The sequence below is a fragment of the Chenopodium quinoa genome, unplaced genomic scaffold (assembly GCF_001683475.1).
Source record: "Chenopodium quinoa cultivar QQ74 unplaced genomic scaffold, ASM168347v1, whole genome shotgun sequence".
Lineage (NCBI taxonomy): Eukaryota > Viridiplantae > Streptophyta > Magnoliopsida > Caryophyllales > Amaranthaceae > Chenopodium > Chenopodium quinoa.
The window spans coordinates 912,320-926,722 of NW_018743979.1; positions in this window are offsets into that span (position 1 = coordinate 912,320).

Here is a 14,403-nt window from a genome sequence, read left to right on the forward strand (position 1 = left end):
AGTGTAGTTGGATAGAGCTTGAAAAGACCTTTCCAACGATATATTATAAGCCCAATTCTGATGAATAATGAGGAAGTTATGGCCAAAATACTAAACTGGGCTCAAACCGGATCTTACCTACGGCCCAATGATCATGTGGAGGGTGCAAAGGTCTAATCCTATTCCTAAAAAAAATTAGGATTAATTAGAAGCTTATATAAGTTTTTAAAAGATCTTAATTATCCTTTTTGAAAAGATAAGATTAAAGAATTTGAGTTAAATAAAAACTTTCCTTTTATAAAAAAATTCCTTTTTTTAAATCCTAATTATATTCGAATTTAAAGATGTTCAAAGACAGTCAGATTTTATTTTCATGCCTCGTAATCTTTATCCAAATTTTATATGGTTGAATAGATCTTGAAATTATCTTTCCAATGATATATTATAATATTAAATCCGAGCTATAACGAAAAAGATATGAATGAGATACAAAACTCTATCCAAAACTGACACCGTCCTACTATTTCGGCCATATCTTTTTATCTACAAAAGAAATCTGATTATAATTGGGTTGGAAATTAGACTTCAAGAGCTTTCCAACGACATATTATATGTCTTATTTGGACTTCTAGATCAAAAGATATGATAAAAACAAAATCCGCAAAAACTGCTGTTCATCGAGTTTTATTTCGATTCGAATTTGGATTCTTTTCTTATTCTTCGAATCTCTTTTTTCTCTATAAATAGAGGTCTTATCCCCCCTTTTTCAATCACCAACTCTCATCAAGAAATTCTTGATTCTCTCTCTCTTTCTAAGCCTAGCTTTTTACAGACACAATTCCTCATACATTAGCACTAGACACACCTAGCCAAGTTCGAAGTTGTCTTCGCCTTAGATGTGAAAGATTTTAATTTCTGAGAGTTTGGTCCCAAATATCTATTTCAATTATTTAATTGAATTGTTTGATTATATTTTCCTTGAAGTTACTAACATGTGTATTTTGTTATTAGAAAGAGATACGAGGCATCCAAGTAAGTGCTTTAATTGATTTATTGATATTATGATATAGAAATCATGTCTAGGTTGTTATTATGATTTCTAGTGTCATGTTAGGGAGTTTTGATCTTCCTAGTATCGTATTTAGGGTGATTTTCTTATATCAATTATGATTTCTATGATGCTTCATATTTTCTTTTCCTAATATTCATGTTAGTATCATGTTAGGTTTAAATATTTGATCTTTATTGTTTAGTGACATGCTAGGGTTTGTTATTAATCTTGTTAGTATTATGCCTAGGATCTTGCTATTATTATTATGCTTTAACATGATTATGTTAATTATGATTAATTTTATTATTTTATTTATGATTATGATTGTTATAATTTATGATCATGATTATTATTGTTATGATTATAATTATTATTTTGATTATTATTACGTTGCTTGATATTTATTGTTATTGCTTGATCACGCCTTTTATGCATGTTTAAAGGGAATTGGTACTTGTAATAACGCTTAATAAGATAATTAATAATCTTGTTTAGGGGTGATATGATTATAATTCAAGTGATCGCCAATAATAGTTTTATTTGTGCATTAATATTCAACCAACATAGATAAACAAGTTTAGGGTTAATCCTACCGATTGCATGTTAGTTAGAAAGCACACATGAATACGATCAGAATAAAGTAGAGGCCTATTGTTGGGGCAGGTTCAATCTCTTTTAGGTTGGATTTGTACCTTCATCCCCGAACTACCAGTCATGGTTCCAGACCTATTGGAGTTGACGATCTCCTGGATCGTTAAGGGGTGTAACCTTCACCCTGTGGACGGTTTACAAGTTCCTAAAGCTTGTTGGCGACTCGTTTGCTCTAGCTTCCTTCCCTTTGGACGCCACCGTACTTTAGTATATGATCACAGTGGGGTTCAAGCTAGGGATAATGCTTGAAATATTCCCTACATCGGGTTTGGGTCAGGTTTAGGTCGTGTTAATTACAGGTCGGGTTATGATGAGTGTCATTTATGGCACTCATAGGGTAGTCTTTTAGGATGTTTTCACCCTATTTTTATAGCTTTATTTTATTATTTTGGTCTTTTCTCCTTTAGTTTCTCTATTTCTTTCTTTCTTCGTGTTTTCCTTTCCTTTATGTGGTTTTCTTCGTGTTTCCCTTTTATTTGGCTCTTTTTCTTTTCTATTTTCTCTCTTTGTTTACTTTTGTAGGTGCTTAAGGAGTTGGCTTTGCAAAGGGATCAAGAAGAACCAAAAGGGCTAAGCAAAGAAGAATCAAGCTTCTTGGAGAGGGCACATAGCCTTTTCCAAAGGCCGCGGACGCGGGTCTTTAAGGCCGCGGGCGCAGTAAAAGTGCAAGAAAATGGAGATTTTTAGCAGGAACTCTCCACGCCTTGGCCATGGTCTGGCCGCGGGCATGGATGATCTGGAGAGACCGCTTCTATAGGAGAGACCGCGGGCCCCTGATTACAATTGGGAGCAGGGCAGTTGCCGCACCTTTAGCCATGGGCGCAAGGTTCTTCGCCGCGGGCTTGAGCTGCGGTACCCGCGGGCGCGGGTGTTGCCCAGATTGCCCACGGAGTTAGTTATGGGTTTCGTACCCATTTTTTTGCGACCGCGAGAGTTCTTGAAGAGGGCGCGACCGATTAGTTTTTCTTCTTTGTCTATATATACTCTTGTATTTCCTTTGGAAAAAGAACTTTTAGATAATTTTCATTTGCTTAGTTTTTAGAGAGAGAAACTAGAGAGAAGTTAGAGAGAAATTAGAGATAGATTTTCTTGGATTTTGATTTGTATTACAACATTGCTTCAATCAAGTTTGGATTTCTTCATCATATCAATGAAAGTTTGTGAGCTTTCTTTCCTTTGAATTTACTTTTATTTGAATTTACTTTTATTGGATTCCTTCTTGACTAAACTTGAAATGAATATGTTTGTGATTGAATTTGTTTTGTCTTTCAATTTCACCATGACTAGTGAGTAGATTAGTTGCTAGGGAGAAGGGGAAGCATGCTTGATTGATGATTTTTGCTAGTTGATAATCATTGATTGATTGAATTGTTGCAATTAAATTGGTTGACATAGTTGTGCATGTGATTAATTAGACTAGGAGTGATCAACCTATAATATTAATCTAGATTGCATTGCAAATTTCAATGACATGAACCCTTGATTTGATAATTTCTATAATTGATTGAATTTGATTGTGATTTCCCTTGTTAGCCATTCATAGTGAACCCTGGCATGGTTTATGGTAGATAGCTTTTGCATTCCTTTGATTGCAACTATTGTTTATCCCTTGTAATGTTTGAATTGATTGAGTGATATATCAATTAGCATAATCATTGAGCTTGCATGTGGAACCTATATCCCTAGTGTTTAGCATATTGAATTTCTCAATTTATCTAGTTTCTTGATACCTTAGTTACCAACCATAACTATCTACATTCTTCGAACTAGCTTGACATAGGCTATAGCTTACACCTACTCATTCCTTTAGGTTCAACCCTTGACTTACCATGTACTCGTATTAGGTTGGTCGAGTGTTTACAAATTAGGTTTGGCTCTAGGGAGAGGTAGATAACGACCTACATTTTCCTCTTGTTAAAATGGCGCCGTTGCCGGGGAATGATATTGGTGCTTAGTTATAGTTGTTGAGTCTATTTCATTCTTAATTGAAAAAAAAACAAAAATATTTTTCTCTTTTAGGCTACACTTGTAGCCATGCTACTAATCATTTATTTTGAAGTTGTACGCATAGAGCACGTGGTCATTCACTAGTGCCATTTGATCCGGAGATTGAGAGGACTATTACAAGATTAAGGGTTGCTAGACGATCTTTGAGCTCTATTACTTCAAGTGAGGAATAACCATAATAAGAAGAACAAGAAAGAATGGGAGAAAATCCGAGGGTGGCGTTGAAAGAATTGGGGTTTCTCGGTGCATATAGATTTGAGAGTGGGATCGCTCCACCTACAACGCCGGCAAATGATTTTGAAATAAGGCCGGCAATGATCACTTTGATAGAGAGGCGAAAATTTAGTGGGGCCAAGCATGAAATCCCACTAAACCATCTCAAGGAATTTGAAAAATATTGCAATACTATCAAGGTGAACGGAATTTCCCAAGAGTTCATCCGCCTCAAGCTCTTTCCCTTTTCCCTCGTAAGGCGTGCCTTGGAATGGCTAGACAAGGAGGTCAAGCCGAATTCTCTAAGGACATGGGACGAAGTTACCAGGGAATTTCTATCCCGTTTCTATCCACAAAAGAAAACGGTGGAGGCTAGAGCTTTGATTCAAGGTTTCAAACAAGTAAGAGCCTCTATGAAGCATGGGAGAGATACAAAGAGTATCAAAGGGAGTTTCTTCACCACATAATTCCAACCTATAAAATTATTCAAAATTTCTATGGAGGCCTAAGTCCCCAAGGTAAGTCATGCCTTTATGGGGGAGTCGGAGGTCCCATTATGAATAGGAAGGAGGAAGAAGTGGTAGACATCATTGAGAACGTGGTGAGGTACTATAGAGATTGGCAAGATGGTGAGAGGGATTCAACTAGCAAGAGTATCTCTTCGGTGTACTCGGTTGATCATCTAAATGCAATCAACAATCTATCCTTACAAATGACAAACTTGGGGAAGGAAATGATTGCAATCAAGGAAAAATTGGAGAGTTCTTCTTCCCAAGCTTCAAATATTCCCTCCCAATTTAAGGGGAGAGGTACATCTTCTAACTCTCATTACCCTCCTTCTAGTAACATGCCTTGTGGTTGTTCGTTTTGTGATGTGTGTGGTTCATATGATTATGATGCTTGTAATTGCCCTCATGGTTTTCTGGATAGTAGTGATAATTTTGATAACAATGAGAGTGAGCATGTGAACTATGTGTCAAATAATAATTATGTGCAAAGGTTTGATAACAAAAGGGGTTAATGGAATAGGAATTACCAAAACCAAGGTAATTTTGACAACTATAACCAAGGTGGTGGTTATAGGAACCAAGGTTCTTGAGGTAACTAAAACAATCAAGGTTATAGTAGCCAAAATCAAAACCAAAATTATGGTAATCAAAACTAAGGTTATGGAATTATAATCAAGGTAGTGGTAACTGTTTTGGGTGTTTTTGTCCCTCGGGAGAGTTACAACACGAAGACTGATCCGGGGTGAGCTGTACCTGCAAAACAAACGGAGACACCAATTGGGTGGTGCTCCGCCTCCGACGCACAAGTTAGAAACTTGAAGGGAGAAAAAGGTGCGGAAATTTAGGTAGGGATCTGCTCGGATTCCAAGCTCAGGATGTCTCTATAAAAGAGTAAATGTGTAATAAATGATAAAACGTGTCCTCAAAATGAGAGACATCTCCCTATTTATAGGGTCTTTGGGAATTGCCCCTGATTAGGTCACTGAACCCTAATCATTGGTGGGTTGCGCCGTTTTCCGGCATTCTCGGGATTTGGGCCTGATGGCCGCCTTTTCCCCTTTATTTCTGGAATGACACGTGTCAAGCAGGGATTGGTCCATTTTGGACCAATCAGAGGCTGACACGTGTCACCCTCTGATTGGTCCACGTGGCAGGGTAAAAATACCCTAAACAGTAACCATAATCAAGGTTATATTCAAAATCAAAATAGGGGTAATTGGAACAATCAAGGTAAGGGCAATTTTCAAAACAATGCTCAAAGAGGCCCTCCACCCAGATTTGTTCCAAAGACTCAAGGTGATAATTCCTATTCACAATCCTCTTCCTCTAGGACTAATTTGGAGGAAATCATTGAGAATCAAACAAAGTTGTTGAACACTTACATGGCCGTAAGTGACAAGAAATTCAATGAAATGATGACTCATAATAAAATGCTTGAAAATTAAATTTCTCAACTTGCCAATGCTTTGAAAGACCATGCTAGTCCTTCTTCTTTACCTTCCCAAGGCCTAGATCCCAAGAGACCCGTGAATTCTATTGTTACAAGGAGTGATAAGGTTCTTGAGAAGAGTTTTCCTAGGAAGAGTGAAACTAAGGAAGTCCCCAAGGAAGTTTTGGTAGAAGAAGAGAGAGATGGTGCATCTTTGAGTGAGGTTGTGATTGAGAAACCTAGTGAGGTGAGAGTAGAGAAAGAAATTGTGAAACCCAAGCTTCCTTATCGACAAAAATTCATGAGACATAAGTTGGATGAACAATTTGGAAGATTTATTGACAAGCTCAAGCAACTTCACCTTTCTCTACCATTTACCGAAGTTGTCACCCAAATTCCCAACTATGCAAAATTCCTCAAAGAAATTTTGAGTGGGAAAAGAACTTGTGATGTTGCGGAGACGGTCAACTTGACCGAGAATTGTAGTGCAATTATAATGAACAAGATGCCACCAAAGTTGAAAGATTCCAGAAGCTTCTCTATCCCTTGTGCCATTAACAAGATTCAAATTGATAATGCCTTATGTGACTTAGGAGCTAGTGTTATCCTAATGCCATATTTGGTATATCAAAGACTTGTTCTAGGGGAACTTTTTCCATCCAACATCACCTTGCAATTGGCCGATAGGTCAATTAAGATTCATAAGGGTAAGGTAGAGGATGTTCCTTTAAGAGTAGGGAAGTTTGTGATTCCGGTGGATTTTGTAGTACTTGAAATGGATGAATATGCTACCATTCCTATTATTCTTGGTAGACCTTTTCTTGCTACCTCGGGTTCCATGATTGATGTAAAGAGTGCAAAAAATTCACTTAAGGTAGGAGATGAGGTCATTGAATTTAACTTGAATGAAAGCATGAAGTATCCATGTTCTTCTTTAGAAAATTGCATGATGATTGATTCTCTTGATCATGTTGTGTCTTCCATGCATGAGAACTTTCTCACTTATAATGATCCTCTTGAGAATGTCTTGTTGAATAAGGATAAGATAGGTGCTCCTATTACGGAAATGGCAATGTATGAGGATTTGGTACATGGAAGCATCGAGGAAGTGGATGAGCATATGTGCATGATTATCTCAAGCCAAGAGGCTTTGCAAGCTGCCAATTCAAAGGAAGGTAAAGGTGTACCAATGGTTGAGATCAAACCTCTTCCATCACACCTTAGGTATGAATTATTGGGACCCAACTCCACTTTTTCCGTGATTGTTAGCTCTTCTTTGAGTGAGAACCAAGATCAAAAGTTGTGTGGTGTTTTAAGGAAGCACCAAAATGCTTTGGGTTATACCATTGATGATCTCAAAGGTATAAGCCCCGCTTTATGTTCACACCACATAACCCTTGAGGTGGGTGCCCTCCCTTTTATTGAGAGGCAACGGAAACTACATCCCCAAATGGTAGAGGTAGTGAAGAAAGAGATCACCAAACTTTTGGATACGGGAATCATATTCCCTATTTCTAGTTCTAGGTTGGTCTCTCCCATTCACGTTGTCCCAAAGAAGGGAGGTATGACAGTCGTTGAGAATGAGAAAGGTGAGCTCATTCCGACGAGGACGGTCACGGGATGGATGATGTGTATAGACTATAAACGTCTAAACACATCTACAAAGAAAGATCATTTCCCCCTTCCTTTTATTGATCAAATGCTTGAGAGACTAACAAGGCACAAATTCTATTGTTTTCTTGATGGTTATTCGGGATTTTTCCAAATCCCTATCCACCCGGATGACTAAGAGAAAATAACCTTCACTTGTCCATATGGTACATTTGCTTATAGGAGAATGTCGTTCGGCCTTTGTAATGCTCCTGCGACATTTGAAAGATACATGATGAGTATATTTGGAGATATGTTAGAAGAGGATATGTAGGTTTTTATGGATGACTTCTCCGTAGGAGGTATTTCATTTGAGGCATGCCTTGAAAACCTTGAAAAATGTCTTGCAAGGTGTGAGAAGGTGAACTTGGTCTTGAATTGGGAGAAATGTCACTTCATGGTGGAGGAAGGCATAGTCCTTGGCCACAAGATCTCTTACAAGGGGATAGAGGTGGATAAAGCTAAATTGAAGTCATTGAAAAGCTTCCACCTCCGGTGAATGTAAAGGGAGTGAGTTCTTTCTTAGGGCATGCTGGGTTTTATAGAAGATTCATCAAGGATTTCTCGCTCATTGCAAAGCCCCTCAATGATCTTCTTCAAAAAGATGTCGAGTTTGTATTTGATGATATATGTTTGGAAGTATTTGTAGGGAATATTTCAAGCATTACCCCTAGCTTGAACCCCACTGTGATCATACACTAAAGTACGGTGGCGTCCAAAGGGAAAGAAGATAGAGCAAAAGAGTCGCCAACAAGTTTTAGGAACTTGTAAACCGTTCACAGGGTGAAGGTTACACCCCTTAACGATCAAGGAGATTGAACCATGTCTGGTAGTTCGGGGATGAAGGTACAAATCCAACTTAAAAGAGATTGAACCTGCCCTAATAATAGACCTCTACTTTATTCTGATCGTATTCATGTGCGCTTTCTGACTAACATGCAATCAATAGGATTAACCCTAAATCTATTTAATCTATGTTTGTTAAATTTAATGCACAAATAAAACTATTATTGGCGATCACTTGATTTATAATCAAATTAACCATAAACAAGATTAATAATTATCTTATATAAGTGTGATTACAAGTGCAAATTCCCTTTAAACATGCATAAAAGGCGTGATCAAGAAATAAATAATAAATAATATCAAGCAACATAATACTAATTATAATCATAACAATCATCATAAAATTATAATCATAATATTCATGTTAAAGCACAATAATAGCAAGATCCCAGGCATGATACTAACAAGATTAATAACAGACCCTAGCATGTCACTAAACATTAAAAATCAAATATTTAGCCCTAACATGATACTAATAATCATAAATATTAGGAAGAACATAAAAGGCATCATACTTTTAATCATACTTGATATTAAAGTTACCCTAGACATGATACTAGGAAGATCAAAACGCCCTAACATAAAATTAGGAATCATAACAACAACCTAAGCATGATTTCTACATAATAATATCAATAAAAACCATTAAAGTACTTACTTGGATGCCACGTACCTCTTTCTAATAACAAAATACACGCGTTAGTAACTTCAAGGAAAATAATAAAACAATTAAATTAAATAATTGAAAAAGAGATTTGGGACCAAACCCTCATAAATTAAAACCTTTCACGTCTAGGGCGAAGGCAACTTCGAATATGGCTAGGTGTATCTAAGTCTTGCAAGTGCGGAATTTTGTATTTTGAGAAAAGGCTAGTTTAGAAAATAGAGAGAGAATATCAAGAATTTCTTGATGAGAATTGGTGAATAGAGAGAATTGGTGAACGAAAACGGAGTTTTTAGAAGGCTATTTATAGAGAAAATCAGCCTAAAAGATAGAAAATCGAAACAGAATTTTGACGCACAAAACGAAGTTACGCCAGGCGCTAACGCTAGCGCCAGGCGCCAAGCTTAGCGTCAGGCACTAATGCTGGGGTTTGGCGCTGACTAAATTATTGACGCATTTTCTAAAATCAGATAGAAATTTACCGTACAGGAGGATAAAATCGTATTTTCCTCAAAAACATTCTTTTATTTTGATTAAAACTCTAAAAAGTCAACAAAAGTCAATTTATCAATGCTAATTGAATTAGGAATGAAAAGAACCTTCTTTAAGAATCTAGAACACTAAAACCATTCCTAATTGCATTAGGAATGATAAATCCATATTAGGCCCTCCTCTAGGTCATTGGGCCGCATATAAGGCTCAAACCAGGCCCAGTTTAGTAATTTGGCCATAACTTCCTCAATATTCATCGAAATTGGGCTTATAATATATCGTTGGAAAGATCTTTTCAATCTCTATCAAAATACACTACTATTGGACCCATATCATGGAACAACCAAACTGGATTGGCTGCTTTCTTAAAATAGGTTTTCAAAAACAGAGAGAAAAGAAGAGAAATTAAAACTATCCACAACAGTAGACTTTCCACACTTTCACGTCATTCGATTATGATTCAACGTGAAAGGTACTCATCAATCGGTTTGATTTTGGGAAGAAACAAATGGGTGTCTAAAGAAGCCCCCACTTTGACTGAGTTAGGAGAAACACAAGTTTCGAAAACAAAAGTCAAAGTAGTGATAGGGACGGAGAATGATTCAGAACGTTCCGCGATCTTAAATCACTCTTGTAACACCGATACCTGCAAACTAGCGTTAGTTAAATAGATAAAAGAGTTAAGAAACGAGTATCTTGCACAGTCGAGCACACGTCTCTAGAGTTAACCGATTTATTGCTGCATTTCTGTATTTTTGTATTTTTGACGACATCCTGCAAGCTAGAGAATGCCATCCTGCTTGAAGACTGCTACGCTTGTAACTGCCTCCAACTTCCGCCTTGATAATCTTCCGCAAGCTAGGGAGCACTATCGAAGATTGCTTTGCTTGAAAGGGTTCTCTTCCGCTTTGTGACCATCTTCCACATCTCAGGGAACACGATCGAAGACAACTTTGCTTGAAATCACCTTCAGTTGTTTGTGACAATTCTCCGCAAGCTAGGGAATGCTGCAGAAGATATCCTCGCTTGAAGCTATCCTCATTTGTTGCGATAATTTTAAAAAAAAAAACTACCGAAGACCTCCGCTTGTCGATCTTTAAAAGTTCGCTTGAACTTTGTTTCCGCTACGCCTGTACGTCGGCGCCTCTGCTGCTTTTGAACCTGTATGTCGGTGCCTTTCATTGAATGAAACAATATGTCGGTACCTTTCTGAATAAACCAGTATGTCGGTGCCTTTTGCGATGAGCCAATGCTTAAGCGCTTTAAGCTAAGTGAGACGATCTTTCACCAGGTTGATCACTTTATGTAATCAAGCCGATTACTAAAAATCTTGTCAAATTTGCTTAGAGGGGTTAACTAGCGTACCAAGGAACCCAAAAAATATTGCAAGAGGTTGGAACAACCGTACTAAGTGGCTGAACGTTCTAGCGTCGCTGAAACAACGTTGGCGTCGCTTATCTGGCTGTAGCGCCAGATGCTGGTACTAGCGCCAGGCGCTAAGCCTTATCGACTGACGCCAAGGTCTGACGCTTGGCGCTAGAGTCGGGTTTTCCTTAAATACCCTTCTCTTCTTCATTTCTACTGTTGTTGTTCGCGTTTCTTGCTCGAGAATTCTAAGAACTTCAATTCACTCGTTCTTGCTTGTTTCTCAACCAAATTCGCACAAATTTGTTTCAAATCAAAGCTTATTCCATCCATTTTCCCTTGGGACACCACTAACACTTTTCATTTCCCTTGGGGTGAGATGATGGTTACTCCTACCGACATCAGTCTCATTACGGGACTGGAGTTTAGCTCTGTGGCGCTGCCGTTTGAAAGCGATATTATTGTCTTTTCTCCCGAGGTCGAGGAGCTGTTGGGTCCAATTGTTATTCGGGCTCGAGCTGAGGTAGAGACGACTAAGTTCAATGCTAGGGGGATTCGGCGCTCGACTCTAGCAGCGGCTTTTGATGATAGTGTGACTACCCGAGAGCCTGACAAGGGTAGTAGGGCGCTGCTTTACTACCTTCCTGCTGTCCGTGATCTACATCGGATCGGGAATTACGACTAGGCCAGCTTGGTCTATGCTGACTTCATCCGAGCGTTGCGGGTGTCGTGTTTACATCGGTCCTTCGCGGGAAACGTTGCTCTATCCGGCTTTTGGAGGGTCATAGAGGTATACTTTATTTCTTGTAAAGTTTTAGCTCTACATTTTAGTTAGCACTTGCTGATAACTTTTGCTTCTTGTAGATCTAGTTCTACGAGAACTTCCCCTCAGCTGCGCCGGCGAGACCGTCGCCGCGCAGATTTCCAGTTAGTGCATCCTAGGGAAGCCGCCGTGTGGGGATGTCCACTGCCTATGTCCGAGATTGGATCATCTCGGTATGATTTCTTATTTGACATTTTATGATTCCTTTGATAGATTCTTGTCTGACAGACGCTCTTTACAGGAGCCTGAGGTGCTGTACCGATCGTGGGTTGACTTGGCAGTCCCTGGGCTAGCCGCGCAGTATTCTACCGAGTGTCGCTATTTCTTAGGGACCTATGGAGCGGTTGCATATCTTGGGGAGAGGGTTGCTATACAACATTCCTCAGATACCTTTGTCGTTCCTTCTCCTCCACCACGTCACATGTTTAATGCCACGAGGTTGTTGAGCATGTCAAAGGGAGCCGGTACCCCTTGGCGATCTTACACGATCCCTGGGCGATGCTATGAGGAGGAGCTACTGCCGTTGTTAGCTCTAATTCATGTACCTACTGAGGATGTGGCGGTATGATTTTCAGCTTTTACCTTTCGTTAAGTAGCCCCCAAGTAATGTTTCCCTGATTTTGTTTTGCTTTGTCAAGATGATCCTACTGAGTTCGTGCCACCCCGTATGTCCATCCACTATCAGGGGACATATGGGCCGATTGAGGAGATGATTCCTCCGGCTCCTAAGGGCGAGCGCTTTGTGGAGCGGTCGATTCCTCGTCACCAGACTCGGGTAAGCTTATTTATTTGAAACTTTTGTCCATATATGTTATGTATGTTTACTGATTTATTTCTTTGACAGTTCTCACGCGAGGTGGTCTCGGCGATGGCACGATGCATAGATGCCTTCCGTAGCCAGCTCGTTCGGATGAGGAACGTGGCTTCATGCCGTCGAGACGACGCCGTTCAGAAGGTAGCTTCTCTTCTTATGTTTTTGCATTACCGCTTCTATTTTTCATGTTTCTGATCTTAGTTTCTTCTGCAGGGTCAGCCCATTCCTTCTCGTACTCGCACGAGAACTGAGGTGCGGAGGGATCCGGCGAGGTCTAGCTCGATACGTCGCCACACTAGTTCGAGTGGTCGGGGCGGTCGTTATGAGGCTTCCCATACTGAGGCGGTACAGGGATCAGGCTCTTCATCTGAGGGTGCACATGCTGCGCTTGTAGGCCACGGAGAGGCTACCTCGGCTCTTAGAGGTGGTGGGATGTACGAGGTCGGCTCGTCATCGCAGCAGCCTCCGCAGCCTCAGCCTCAGGTTGATCTTGGGTGGACGGGTCCTGTGTAGAGTTTTCCACCTCCTGAGGAGACCGGAGCTGGCGCTGGAGCTGGTGGAGAGGTTACTCCTCGTACGTCGCAATTTAATGAGATGATGGGTGTACGTCCCCCGGCGCCGTAGCTTATTCCTGTGCTTTAATATTTTATTTTGACTTTGTGTAGAACTTTGTCTTTTATTAGACTCAATATTTAGACATGTTTGTATATACAAACTATTATGAGTTTATTAATTATTTATTGTGTTTTTTTTTTTCATTTTTTTGTTATTATGTGCATGTTTGTGTGTGCAAAAAATTGTGAAAAATAATTTGCGCAAAAATTTCCGTCATTTTTATTATTAATGGAGGGTATCTGACTTTCTCCCCCAAAATGAAAAATGAAAAAATAAGAGTCACATAAAAAATAAAAAATAAAACTTGGAAGTTAGTCTAAATAAAATCCGAAAAATTATATAATTAATATAATAGTTATATTAATTAAGAGGAAAGAATAAATGAATTTTTAGAAAAATATTAGGAAACCGTAAAGTCATTAGCAGACTCGAATCAGGTCAAAACGCGGTTTTTTGGAAAGCTTGTACGAGAAGATATATATTAGCGCCAGGCTCTGGCGTTAGGCGCCAATAGTTGGCGTTTGGTGCTAATGAGCGCTGACTCCGAATCCTTCCTGGATTAAAACTGCTCCAATTTTGTGTATAAATAGCCCCCTGCCCAGCCGATTTTCCTCATAATTTCAGAAAATAAAATTTTTTCCTTAGCTTTAGAAAAAAAATAACATGTCTCTAGTCTCCAAAAGTTTTACCAACTACACTCATGAATGGTGTTGGTCTCTTAATGCCAAGGAGAGAAAAGAGTTAGATGTGTTTCACATGGGGGGTATTTATGGTGTCAAAGGGGTAGATCTCGATTCAGATTTTATTCATACCGCTCTAGAATATTGGGATGTAGATACTCATTGCTTTAGAATAGGGTATGATGAAATTAGCCCTTTGCCGGAAGAATTCGGTGCTATTTTAGGCTTCCCTGCACTAGATCTTGTAGTAATCCCTAGAATAAATGAGTATTATTACAAGGATTTTGAATGCTTCTTTAATTTAAAAGATCGAGATCTATCAAAAATAGTAGATGGTAGCATAGTTAATTTGAAAGAATTTGCTCGCCATTATTTTGATAGACCTTATTCTGAATCTTTCCATTTTTATAGAAGAAGGGCTTATATCTTTTGTATGCTTAATCAATTTTTTTCTCACTAGTGGTAAAAATAATGAGGGTCAATCAATTATATCCATTGTTTTAGAACAAATTGAATCTAATAGAAATCCAATGCCCTTAATAGTTGTAGAGACTATGCTTATCCTTGATGAATTAAAGAAGAATCCAAAAGCACCTTTTCGGGGCTCTCCAATTT